This window comes from Aquila chrysaetos, chromosome 1, assembly GCF_900496995.4.
Source record: "Aquila chrysaetos chrysaetos chromosome 1, bAquChr1.4, whole genome shotgun sequence".
Taxonomy (NCBI): Eukaryota; Metazoa; Chordata; class Aves; order Accipitriformes; family Accipitridae; genus Aquila; species Aquila chrysaetos.
Window position 1 is genome coordinate 74,527,679 of NC_044004.1, and position 14,432 is coordinate 74,542,110.

At 38.7% G+C, this 14,432-nt stretch overlaps 1 long non-coding RNA gene across 1 annotated transcript; it reads right to left on the bottom strand.

Moving 5' to 3' along the window:
- Window positions 1-587: 587 nt before the first annotated feature.
- LOC115346905 lies at window positions 588-9,027 on the bottom strand. The gene is made up of 3 exons (XR_003925304.2): window positions 8,858-9,027; window positions 2,014-2,211; window positions 588-992 (listed from the first exon to the last, which is right to left on the bottom strand). It is a non-coding gene; the product is annotated as an uncharacterized LOC115346905 (long non-coding RNA).
- Between the last annotated feature and the right edge of the window lie 5,405 nt (window positions 9,028-14,432).

A 14,432-nucleotide genomic window follows, 5' to 3' on the forward strand; every position in this document is an offset into this window, starting at 1 on the left:
TATTACGTACTCTCAGCTTGAATTCAGTGTTAGCCGAGTACACTAGTCTGAGGGAATTTCATCTGAGACATTAGCATCTTCACACATCTAAAACTAAATGAAGTTATTCCTGTTAGTCAAAGAGAATTCCTTTTATAGAGCAAGCTTGCTGAGAAACTTGTCCCTTGTTATATATTAATGCCACTCAAACACACACACACACAAAAACAGGCTTCTCACTTTTACTGGTTTTCTATCAGTTTCCTTATTTGGAATAACTGCTATTAATTCAATAAATTGAAGATAAGAACAAAATCAAGCATAACAGGAATAATGACTAATTCCTTATTTACTTTTAAGGTCTGGTATGATTCCCTGAGTGCTCTACAAAGCTAAGCACAAAGTTAGAACGATCTCCTCTGTAATTGAGGCTGTTTCAGTGAAATAAGTCCGCTGTGAGTAAACGGGACAATGGTCACACTCCTTCCGCATCCCTGTCAGAGACCAACACAGGTACTGACTGGCAAAGGAACCACACTTATAAACATTAAATCAAAGCCAGAAGGAAACATTTCTGACAGGTCCAAAACCAAAAAAGTTGTGCCATCTTAGATTTTATCTGAAAAATCATATCATTTCTCCTTTTTCACATGTACAGAAAACAAATAATATCCAATTAGAAACAATTTAGAAAGTATCATCTAACTGAGGCAACAACTATTACTAACACAGCAATGTTGACGCAGCATCGCTTTCAAGTGGCACTCACCATCACTAATGACTCGAGTATGAGTGTGGGGACCGTATCCTTTCTAACGCCGATCGGCCAAGGTTAGTGCTGAAAAACCAGTATCCAGCTCACACCAAAGACGACAGGAGCTTTAGTCTGAAAACCATGTGCATGTTTTACCGCTTCTGTTGCAACAAAGCTGTGCAAATGGTAGAGGCGTGCCTCTTGACCGTGCAGTGGCCAAGCCACTCAGTGATTTAGAAGTCCCGCAACCAGATGAACTCTGCTAACAATATATTCATAACTAAAAACACTATGTCGCATTTCCTGGATGCCATTTCTCACCTTGCAAAGTGGGGAGGAGGGAGAAAAAGCAGCAAGAAACACAATTACTGAAGGCAGTATGAAGGCAAAAGAACATAGCAAAATGGAGTAGTGCCTCATCTTGTTGAGACTGTTGAGGTGGATTGTTGAAATGATCAAGGGTCTTTGCTGCTCCCTCCTCCCACCCTGGCAATGAACTGCTTCTGCTTGCATTACAAAAAGATAAACATTAGGTTAAGGATGTAGAAAAAACAATAAATCACAAGTTTCATGTAGGTTTGCAACCTTTCCCTTGACACAGTTTAAAAATCTGAAGGTGATCTTGTTTACCTATCCTCAAATATAAGCATATAAAATGAATAATTACTATGAAGTCTGCAGACAGTCCTCTGAAGAGCAGAGCTTTACCCTTGCATTTTATGTTTTAATTTTTAGCATTTCTGTCGAAACAAAACAGTTTTCTTTTTCATTCCATTTGTTTCTTTGCTATTGGAAAGATTTACATTTACCTTTCCCATGGTGAAGGTCACAAAATGATGGATTAAGCATTAAAAATAATCAGAAAGCATAGCTGAAAGACAGAAAACATACTGAAATAATGGATCTTTTTGTGATTATGTTTGAAGATGAACATTTTGTATTCATGATGAGTATTTCTTAAAAAGCAAATTCAAAGTCATATCATTACACACAAAAGATAACAGTTAAATTTGTGGTACTTTGGTTAATGCACTAGATATTTATAATTCCAGGCAAAATCAATTTTTAAATATAAGTTTAATGTTCTCGCTAGTCTTAGTCTCATATCTCATTAATGCAGTGTTTTTAAACTGGAACAGACTTAGACTATGAACAACGGGGTTAAAAAAAAAAGACACTGGATACAAAGATGTGGGTCAGTGGAAAACAGCAGGTACCACTCTGGGAATGTCACGTGTGGGTGCGTAGGTGTAATGGTTGTAACTCATGACCTGAAGTACGTGGTCAAGCAGAGGTGCAGAAGTATATATTTGGCCTTGCCCAGCTACAGGAGAAACTCTACTGGTCTACCAAATGGCCCAATTCTGTCTTGCAATGCCACTTTCCGTCCAGTGTTGGAACTGCTTCTGGAGGCAGAATGCTCCATGGGAGCTTTGCTTTCCATTTATACCTCTCCCTTTGAATGTAATAGTGGTTATCTGAAAAAAAAAAAAGAAAAAAAATAATCAAAGATATATATTTTATGGTATTTCCAAGTTAACTTGTAAACAAGGAACACTCAGTTAGGCCTTATTCTCTCAATCATATTCAACTTGTGCAAGTTCAGCTTATTCAATCGGTAGGGTAGAAGAAACACATCATGTTTAGAGAGAAGGCAGTAGGAAAGTAGCTTACATTTTGGGTCTTTTCTAAAAGGCTACGAAGGGTCTGATTTTTCAGAAGATTGGCAATCAGTACCTTCCTTAAAAGCATCAGATTTTCAGTACCTGGAGTTAGGCCCATCTGTATGTAACACAAATTTCAAATCTCACTTGCTCCCTTCTATACACGCTCTATTTTAACTGCACTTTTCATGCTCTACTGGGTTGAACCAACTATTCCTTGTAATGCAAGCAAGGATGAGGAGGCAGGTAAGACGCTGTCTGGGGCTTGAGCATGACGGCCACACTTGAATGTCACGAATATCTTGTCCATGTCAGATGTCATCAGCAGACAACAGCAGCCCCTCAGCAAGAAAACGGTGCCCAGAGTGGGTCATGGTGATCACCTGCTGCTGGAACAGTTGTTGGCACAGTCACCTCAAACAGCTTCCTCACCAAAACACTGCGGGAGAATGTGACGCAAAGCAGGTCACAGGGAAGGGAGCAGGAAAGGGGGACGTAGTAACAACAGTAACCGAATCATTTTTCACCATTCCTAAAATATCTCAGAAATGGAGGCGTAGGGCAGCACAGGGAGCAATAGGAGACAGAAGCTGGTATTTGCCTTTAGGTGGCCAGCAGTGCCGATGCGGCGCAGCCAGCAATGCAGCTCTGTGCGTACAGTCAAGCAAGTAAGAGGTGGTCGTGGCAAGGGTGGCAGAGGAGATTGTAGCTCCATGGATAGGGGCTGAAGGGCTTTCTGTTTGGAGCCAACTTCTTAAAGTAAGTCGGCTAATGTGTTGGGAAACATGATTCTGAATTCCCTTTCAGACAAAGAATGTGTGAAAGGATATTCAACCCTTAACAGTCACTCCACCATAGATCTTTAATCGCATCACTATAGTGTCTCAGTTTAACAAAATTATACTGCATGCATATGTAACTAAGTGTGCTCTCAGTGCTTCTTAAAAAACCCCACACATAAGTATCACTTCAATGATACATCCTCTCAATAAACAAATAACACATAAAAAGTATCCTGTTTTCCTGTTTATTCTTCCAGGGGTTTTGTTCTTTCTTCCTGACAATGCCCTTGCACAGCTGGAGCCCATTAAATTTAACAGCAGCACAGCCGCTTGCAAAGGCCCTAGAACTCCTCCTGCAATAAAATAACTTTTTAAAAAAAAATAAAATTAAAAAGACATAAAAGCAATTGGCTTCCACATAATGAGATTATAATGCAAAATGATGAAAAGACAAATAAAACCACTTATTTTTACTCCTCTGGAACTAGCCAAACATAGTTCATTCATGAATATTTGAAAGTGGTGTGATCCATTCACTCCTTTGTACATAAAAAGCTTCCTTTCACTTCCCTCTAGCAACTAATGTTTGACAGTTCCAAGGCATCCTATGAATGCTTTTGTTCCATTAATTTGAATTAAAATGGGGTGGGCAGCTTTTTAGCACCTAGCAGGACTAACTAAATGTTAAATGTATTGGGTTGTCATACACCCAAATTCAGCATTCACCGTTTAGGACTGAATAAGGAGTCCCAAGAGAAGCGAGAGGTTGTTTTACCTGATGTTCAAATAATCTATTAGTTACTCTACCTAATAACTTTTAAAATGTGTTTTCAGTAATCTGCTAATAGTAGGATTACAGAAAAATGAGCACTTTTTAAATTTCTTTTCATAAGGAAGACCTTGGGCAAGGAAAGTTTGATAAACAATGCATCTTCTGGGGAGCTACTATTAGTTTGTAAATTCTTCAAAGTTTACTCTGGTGGGATCCTGAGTTGGCAGAAGCTTTGAGGTAGAACACCTTTTGGAAGGAGACATGCCAAAAGGCTTCAAAATTCTGAAACTGGTTGTTGTTGTTTTTTCAAATCACAGAAAGAAATAAGAAAACAGATCAAACGGGCTCTTTAAAAAAAAACAGAAAACTCAAAATTTGATAGACAGGAGACTACTAAAGAGAACTGAAACCAAATCTCTCCCCTACCATTCATTTCCTTGTAAAGTAGGCCTTGTTTTCTGCTTTACTAAATACTTTTCAGAGGCATTCTGAATGGAGCAAACTCTACACAACTTTCTCTACGTCTCCAGAAGTCTCATCCCTTCTACCCACCTTTTGTCAGGTTTGGCACTGGGACTCCTCGACTTGGTCATTCACCAGCATGCAATCATGCTGCAGGATCACTACTTGCCATCTCTCTCTCCCAGTTTTTCTCACTGACTCCAGTGAACTCTACAGTATTTTCCAGCCAGAACATCTTCAGCTGCTCTGAGGAAAGCATCAGCCTGACTCTCTTGCAGTCATTCCCCATATACCCAATCACAGAACCGTGCAACATGCAACACCTGCACAGTAAGTTGTGAAAGACAAATCCAACAGTTCTGTTGTTCATCCCACACAGTTGCTTTTCTCTTTCCCTGTGTGCTGGCCATAGGCATCTAGCAAGTGATCAGTGTTAGGGAGGTGCAAACTTGAGAAGGTTTGAAACAGCTGGTCCAGCTCTTTGAACATCAATGAACGTTTAAAGGAGGATGGTTGCAATTTTGAAAATATGAAAATGCAACTGAATCATAACGCACAGTCATTCTGCAGAATACATCATACATTATGAAGATATTGCTGAAGAAACTAAATTCTGACCAGGCATGCAGAGAGACTGTGGGTGAACAGTTTATTTCATTTTCCACTGTTTACTTCCTGTTGGAGTCAACAGGTTTATAGCATTTCTGGTGTTATTTACCAAAGTCACACGCGATACATCAGAATGCCCTCAACATAGACTTTCCTGAACAGCCTTGTTTCTCAGGGTCAACTTACATCAAGAGGAGAAAAGGCCAGTGAAGATCAGGAGACAGCTATAGAGCTGAACAAGAAATTCTTCTGTTATAACAGTGACCGAGGCTAGGGTTAAATACATCGGGTTATAGCGTTGTATTTCTATTAAAGAGACACAATTTTCATTTACATTAATATGTTCATAATATTTAGAGTATAGAGTACTTCTGAAAAAATGTCAGAAACCGTAAAGTCTCAATTTAATCGTCTTATGCTATTAGCTATTAGTACCCACCAAGTGAAAGTGGAAAATGGGTTAGAGTCTTTTGTTCATTAATCAAATCAAATTTACTTTTATTATTTTCCCATTTGTATTTAATATGGACCTGGAATCTCGACTGGGATTTTCAATCTGCATTTTCATTAAAGTATCAGTAACAATTCTGCAAAGCAATCCTGATGCAGATAGAAGCAAAAAACTACGTGTGTCAAGTGTGGTTTCTGGATGCATGACAGATTTTATAGACTGTGGAAAAATTAACAGCAAAATAATATTTTAGATTCTCTAATTTTCAATAGGCCTATGATTTTCCTGTTTCTGGCATTTCAATTATTAAATCTGCCGTTATTATAATTTTGCCTTTGTATTATCTTCCACATCGCTGAACAAGACGCCGTTGCCATCTTTGCGGCTGTTGATTTTGATTTCATATGCTAGAAAAAACATGGGTTTTCCCAGTTCATCTTGACTGAAAAGGAAGAACTGTAAAATTTTTAAAAATAGAAAATAAAAAGGAGAAAATTAATAAAAGTGAAAGGGAAGTGAAAATAAAAGAACAAAATAACATTTTCAAATGATAGGCAGTGTTAAAGAGAGAAATGGAAACAGCATTATAAACAGTAGGAGAGGAAAATTTTCAGAAGTTAACATCCCAAGTTCTTCTCCTTCCATTACTTATCATTAATACACTATTCCTCCTGATTTCACTACCCAACAAAATAGGAGCTCTGTGGTCTGGAAAGCAGTAATTTTCGAGGAAAATATCACAAAATCATCCATACTTAGTAAAAAGTAAAAAAAAAAAAAAAAAGTACTAATAATGATGTAAGTTAGTGACAGAATCCCTGGTATTCATCACTACTTCTCCAGCTGATTAAACAACGCATTGATTGGGCCTTCCTGCTGCATGTTGCTTCATTTAAAATCCTGAAAGCTAATCCATTCTTGTGTCTAGTTCAAAGCTGAAATCTCTTCTCCCTCCAGATACTGTGTATAGAAGTTCTGCTTGGATATTTTAAGGCCCTCCTGAACAATTTTCAAGTTGTCAACTAGATATTAAATTTTGTGGGAAATCATACTGTATCTAAAGATAAAAAAATCAGTAAAGGTTTCTAGATCTACAAGACAGTCTCTAAAAGACTAATTCACAAAATAAAATTCAGTCTGTAAAATTATAGCTAGAACTATGAAATTAAAGACAAGGATTTTTCAGCTTCTCATGCCCAGCCAGCAAGAAGGCTGGAGGGGCACAAGAAGTTGGGAGGGGACACAGCCAGGGCAGCTGACCCAAAGCGGCCAACGGCGTATTCCATACCGTGTGACGCCATGCCCAGTAAATAAACTGGGGGGAGTGGGGCAGGGAGGGATCCCTGCTCGGGAACTAACTGGGCATCGGTTGGCGAGTGGTGAGCAACTGCATTGTGCATCGCTTGTTTTGTATATTCCAATTCTTTTATTATTATTGTCATTTTATTATTGTTATTATTATCATTATTAGTTTCTTCTTTTCTGTTCTATTAAACTGTTCTTAACTCAACCCATGAGTTTTACCTTTTTCATTCTGATTGTCTCCCCAGTCCCACTGGGGTGGGGGGAAGTGAGCAAGCAGCTGCGTAGTGCTTAGTTGCTGGCTGGGGTTAAGCCACAACAATGGCCCAAAACACTGACCTACCCTTGTTACAGGTCGTACCAAAGATGGGTATTTAAAAAAAAATAAAATCTTCACTTCCAAAAACGGTTGCTAAGTGACAAAGATGTACTAGTATCCTGTCTCATTTATAAAACAAAAAAGTGGAACAGCCTCAAAAAAGAAAAGAAATGCCTAATTGACACCGAACATCTGATTACCATATTAAGAGACGATAAACCACATCCTTACGTGGTTTACCTTAAGGAGGATACAATAAATGTCTGCTGTATCTGGCTAAGGAACCTAGCCCATCTGTAAGACTGAAGAATTTCCTTCTGACAGCAAGTTTAGCCAGCAAGCAAATTGCAGGTTATATACCTTGATTACGACAGTATTTACTATCTGAAGGATCAGGCTAAGTAGTAGAAATAATTCACTTTTCATAAAGTCAGTGCTTAGTACATAAATTTCTGGTATGTGAGTTGATATGGTATTTTTGCTTATAAAAACTATATGCCAGGGAGTAGCCCTTTAATTATACGCAGCTCTTGAGGAATTCAAGTGGAGCTGCCGTTCTGGAGCTAGATTGTAGGAACGCCAATGGATAGAGGCTGCTAGAAAAATCTGAATTCTCCACTGGTGCCACTGGTATTGGTGCCCTGGCACCCAGCTGAACTCCCAGCTTTACCTCAGAAGGAAGCAGAGCGGTTTCCCTAAGTGGTGATATTTCCTGCCTGCAAACTCATGAAACTGAAGCCTGATCCTCCACCTTTTGAGACACATGCAAAATCTGTAAATTTCAGGCTTTTGAAGATTTTCATATGTGGTGCTGAGTGCTGGCCATTCTGATTTCTAAACTGTAGTGATTTAAGGTGACATACTTCAGAAGTGTGGCAAATTGCTATGAAAAGATCCATTTCAATCATCCCAGAAAAAGAAGAGGCAGATACTCCAGTACAGCAAATTGTCAGTTAGTCTAAAGCAAAAGCTAGGTGGAAAAATCACAGTTTAAGATTCATCCCAAACATTTTAGGCACACGTAAAGCATAAGGAAAATACAATAAATAACAAGAGCTTTAAATACATTATTAGTAAATATGCTGATATAAGGCTTCAGAAAAAGTGAATTTCGGTCAGTGAAACATTTGTACATTTTGCATATAGTAATTAAAATAAAATGGGCAAGAAGTACAGTCAGCACTCTTTCTCATTATAGGAATACTTTAGATATGAGAAGTTTCACAAACTTGCTTATTCCTTCCTCTGTTCTTAACTCTCTTTTTAATAGTCTACTGATGCATATTAGAATTTAATTATACCAATTAGTACTGCCACATCAGACATATGATGTAGCTTCAATTAGGAGGTACCTAATGGATATTAGTACAATTTAGCTTTGTAATTAAAGTTCTAAGAGCAGTGCAAATTCAACATTATGATTACAAAACATTAAGACAACATTGATGGCATTGAAATTGAATATTTTAAAAATGACCCCATAAATTAGTCTTAAAAAAAAATATATATCTGAAATGAGTTTTGAGCTCTCTGCATCTCAGTGCATAAGATGATATTGCTATCTCTCATTGGCAAAGCCATTTTTAACATTTAAAATAATTCTTTGTTAAATCATGTTTTTTTGTGATTCAATCATGTCCATTGTAAGATATTCTGTCAAGTCCCACTTCTATTAAGAGGCTTTTTAGAGGACATTTCCAATTTCTGTCACCTCCTTCTTAGGAATCAAGCGTACTGACTCTACTAAATCAAGAAAAGCTTACCCTGATAGAGCTCTGTTTTGGCAGTGGCAGCAGAGAGGTCCAACTCTTCTCCCTCTCCAGCTTCTTCCCACCAACACTTCACAGAATCCACCTTTTCTGTGATGAAGGAGTATTACAATTTTTCTTCTCTTAGCCCCATCAAGAGCAGAGACAGCAAGAGACCAGTCTTAAAGAACTACCGTCCAATGACTTCTACTGACAAAATTAATACTGGATTTTAAAACTCCCGTTAATTGATTGGTTTTGCTTATAACCAAGGAACGACTTAATTTCAATTTTACTGATTGCTGATCATGCTTCTCTTGAGTCATTACAGCGCATGTTATTTGATGTGAAGTACAAACACACTGGCCATTCCAAAATAACATTTTGCCAAGTGCAAGATGCTAACTCAGAGATGATTTGACAACACATTTAGAGAAACTATAAATGTTATAGCAGTAATTAAAAAAAAATCATTAAAAAGATGAAGTACCATCTTCATTACTGTGTTTGTTTGGTGTTGTCTTAAAAACTAAAATCAAGTGGTAAACTCAAAGGATCTGCTCAACATTCACTCTGCCACAAGTGTAGCCGCAGGTGATACTGGACTGGGATTGATGGTTCTGTGCTCTCAGCTTCCACTGTCACCCAAAGGAGGACGAAAGACAGCAGGACGAGGGAAGGCATCACAGTAGGAAGAAACTATGCATGAAAAAGTGTCATACTGAATGTGCCATTCAGAGAGGCTAAGTTTAGACTACTTGATGGGGTGATGCTTGATATCTCAGTTACCCATATCACAGCCTGTGTTAGGAAGCGCTGCAGCAGCTCTCTAGCCCACATGCCCACAGCTTTCCTGTGTGTAAAAACAAAGGAGGAAAAAAGGGAGTGATGCTTGTCACCAGCTCTCAGTATGAGATGGTGTTGGGACATGCTGGGCGCTGGGGAATGTACCACCATATTGTATATAGCTATAGCCAAACAGTAGTCTGACTGTGATGCGTCTCATATAATCTAGAGACCATACGAGGAATCTTTTAAGTTTCATCTTGCTACCTGATGGGCTCTTTTATCTGACCTGTTTCATGAGCTCTCCTTATCCCCATCAATCATAAATTAGGTTCAGGAGAAAACTGCAATCAAAGAGTTTGATAACAGACCCTCCTGCAGTATGAGATACAATATGGAAAAGTTCACGACCTATATTCCCATAAGAACAGAACAGAACAGCTAGGTTGATGTGCTACAAAACCCTTTCAGCGAAAGCATGGAACTGCAAGTTTTATAATGGCAAACTAACTATTCTTGTGCTTCCCAGCTAAGATGTGCTTCCTAATTATGATATAATTTAAGTTTTTTGACTTAGATCTTGCATGATAAGCATATTAAATTGCCATGATGGGCTACAATTTATCATGATCATTAAAAATGAGATATTGAAACTGTGGTTGGTCATTAATCATGGTCAGTAGTATAACAAATAAATGGACTGTAGTGCATCTTGGGAATCTATGAAAAATAATTAATTTCAATTGCCCAAAGAATAGAACAGATGAATACTTATATACAAAAGCAAAACATAAACAGATAAACACCATAAACCCTATCAAATATAATTTTGAAGTATTTTCCTTCCTGTCAGTGTTCCCTTGCCTCTACCCAGAACATTTAGATACATTATTAAAAACTCTCCCAACAGAAGAATACTAACTAAGGTAGCTACCATTTTGCATGTAGGCATTTTAACTTGAATTCATTGTGCAAATTTTACTGATAGCTCATTTTCTCTTCTGTAAAATTGGAATAAAAGTATGTGGCGTGTTCTGCAGTTTAATTAATACTTATCAAAGTACTTTAAGATCTTCTGTTGAAAGACTGCAATAGCTTGGGCATGAAGACACTGAGCTTCTAGGCTGGCAGAATAGCTAAATGTGGATGTTACAACTTCCTTAACATTTAGCTACATTATAAAATGAGTGAAAAAAGTTCCCATAACACAGCGGAAACTCACTGGGTTGAGAATATTTGGAAGGTTTCCTTGAAAAATTCCCAACCTCCTCCTCCTCCGCTGAGTTGAGGAGAGAATTTAGATATCCAAAGACTTACCTGGGGAAAGTGGTAATGGAAACAGGATTTAGTCCATTTTGGCTAAAAAGCCTCGCCTTACAAATGAGACCAAAACCCAGTAAAAATACCTTTACATCTTCCAAGGCATCCAGGCTGTGTCTGCAATAAAAAGAGAATCCACCGCAGTCGATGGCTAAACCAGTCAGTCCATGGTCTGAAGCAAAAATCCCAAGGATCCCCACATTTTCCGTGTCCGTTAAACTGACGTTATTGCACCGAAGCCTGGAGGGCATCCAAGGTCTGACTGACAACCTATCGATTATTGCAGTGGGCTGACTATCACAGGAAGAAACTTCCAGAATGCAGAATTTGGTTTAAAAGTCTTACTTGATTGTTTGTTTGTTTGTTTTAAAGCTCACTATATTGGGAAGTGGAGGCTGATACAAGAGGGTTCTCATTTCACATTGAAAATGAGAAAAGTAGTAAAGGTTCTAAAGTTCAGGTCTTCCTTCTCAAATTTAGCTAATTATTGTCCCATTTACAGAAAACTATGCTACTCCAGTTTTAAACTTTATATTAATCACTGCTGCCTTTTACCCATATTTTCACAGGGAGAGCCCATTCTTAGATGATTTTTACCATTAAATTACAATATTTATAAAATTAAATCCTCGGGTCACCTGAAAAAATCTGAGTAGAAATGGTTACTGAAGGGATGGGCCCTTCTTACAATTTTCCCCTCCATATTCATGTAACTTAGTCTCACACTGAACAAAATCCTATTTGTTTTTTTCTTAAAAATAGCCTGAGGAAAACAGGGAAGAGAGAAGGGCCGGGGAAACATGTTGCCGTACACTGAGAAGAAACCGGTATAACAGAATTTGCCACCTAAACTGCAATCTTATGCATATGAGAAAAATTAATTGAATTGCTAACCTAATGCTAATCACTGCACAGTTCAGGATTTTGATGTGTTTGCACGAGGCCAAATCAGAATTATCAAAAACATATAGCTCTTACTTGTCTACAGCACAGAGCCACAGCGTACTAAGGCTCAACGTTTCATAATAATTTCGAAATACGCAAAAACTAGCAGGCTGCAGGTATGCAGGGCTGGGAAACTTGATCTGTATATAGAATTCTCCACTGTGCCAGTTTTAACAAAAAATACTCTCAAAACATAAAAACCGCTCACCCTTTGAAAACTATAATTATCTTTCAAACAGTTACTGGAACCTTGTTCAAAAGGCAACGTTAAATGGTGACAGCTATTGTTTTGGACCAAAAATAAAGTTGTTGTTTACATCAAGGCTTTGTAGTATATTTTTTGATACACAAGAATTCTCATCGCTAGCTGAAAGTAAGCATAGTTGGTACTCTCAAAATACAAGGTACTTGGGGTACTTTTAAAAAAAACCCCAACGTTTTATGAAAGGTTGCGGACTGCGCTCTTTTGACCAACTTAAGTGAATGCAGCTACCCTGGGAAGTTGAAGGCTTGGTTTAAAAAAAAAAAATTAACATAATGCCTGAAAGTACAAGTTCGTACAAAGGGAGTCTGTTCCATTGTCCGTCCCTTTAAGAAGAGAAATTGCTCCAGACTTCTGTTCAGGAGACATAGCGCTGTAGCATATTTTTGTAGCTATTATATAAACCGGAATAAAAGGCTGTTTACTAAATGGTGATGAGATGCCTTTTTAAAGCACGTGAAGACGTTTGTCTTTTTGAATTGTACCCAATGCAAAATGATGTCAGGTAGAAGTAAGCAGAAGTGAGCATCAGCCGCTTGTCAAAGGTGAATACGTGGTGCTCTGCAGCAACAGCTGTGCCCTGATGAAAAAGTTGATGAAAAAATGGGCAGCATTTGCAAAGAGAAGAAAAAAAAGTTATCACCCCTGCAAGAATTGTTGGGGACCAGATGTTAAAATCCAGTACGGTCTGTTTATTTCAGAAGAGAGTGTTGTAAAAAATGTTAATCAGGTGGTTTTATGTGGTTTAGGTTGTTCTACTTGACTGTTTTACAGACTGATGTTATTGGCATTAAATCGTTAACACTGTAACTAGAGTCAGCCTGTTACAGATCAATACAAAAGTAATAGCTATCAATACCGGGTGAAACTATTAAAGAAAGTAGGAGGGTACTGTGACTTTCACTTATATATAGCAGGTCGTAAATATAGATGTAACACAGAAGAAAATAAAGAGAAAAATTGTAATCAGGAATCAATATGAAATTATCCTCCCACATATTGGCAGGAATGTCTCTTAAGAAAAGTGTAGCAGGAGCTAACGGAGAAAAACATCCTGGAAGAACCAAGCAGCACCCTAACCTGCACACGTAACACTTTGATCAAGGGAAAATATGCAAAGTTCAATTTTGTACCGCACAGCTGTACCAACATAAATCTAAAGTAATCCCAATTAAATAGTGACTTAAACGTGCGTAACTGCAAACACAACTCAGGGCAAGATTCAGGCCTCCCAAGTCCCTGCTGGACTGGAGAGCAAGATGAGCCACTTGGCACCCAGGGAAGGCTCTTCTGTTATAATTTCTCTTCCGAAGAAAAATGCTTTGGGACACAACCGACTGGGCTGGCGGCGGGTAATGGGATTCTTTTGGAAAACTAGGAAGTGCCAAATCACAACCCGGGCGAGAGACTGTAAGTACACAAGGTCCGTGTTCGGAAAAGGTGGGGCTGGCAGCCTTTGCTCCAGACGTCGGAGGGGATGGAGCGCTCCAGCCCAGGCAGCCTGTCCTGCTGGGACACCGCGTTTCTAAAGTCACGGAGCCCGGGCAGGCAACCCCCGGGGGTCCCCTCCTCTAGGGCAGCGATGCTGTGATTAATAGCATAAGCTTTTCAACACTTCAACGCCATTTCAGTCCTTTATCCGTAGACTACACACAGAAGCGCTGCTACGAAAACAGTAGGAACACTTGCGTTTGAAATGCCACAACCTTTGACTGCTAGCAGTAAACAGAAATCTGAACTAACTCTGCGTTAAAACGGAAAGCAAAACATAACGAGCCTGACTGCACCATCTATTCAAAACATCAGAGACAGCAAATAGTGGATGAACATATTTTTAGATGTTTTTCATTCCATAAGGTCAAAGAACTTCACAAATAAAGGGGTCCGACTATATTTTTGCTTTGGGATTGATAAGAGAATTTTACAAATGGAGGCGTGTGGAGAGATAGGGTCAAAAGCTACTGTCTTTTACAGCAGGGTAAATCCTAGCGTTGCACTGGATATATGGACAATGTCATAAAAGAGAGAGCAGAGCCCTGCCCAGCTCTGAGTGACTTACCCTCTACCACGCAGCAAGCAGTGGGGCTCTATGGATTAGAGTCGGTTCCAGGGAGTTGATGTAAGCGCTGGATCAAATGATATGCAAGCAGATAGTAGAGCACTAAAGGTATGGCAGCGTGTCCTGACAGAAATCCCTTGGTGGAAATTTAAGGAAGCATGCAACACTATATTTTATCTTCTGCTTGGACCTCAGAAAAACAGGATTTTGGGACTGCC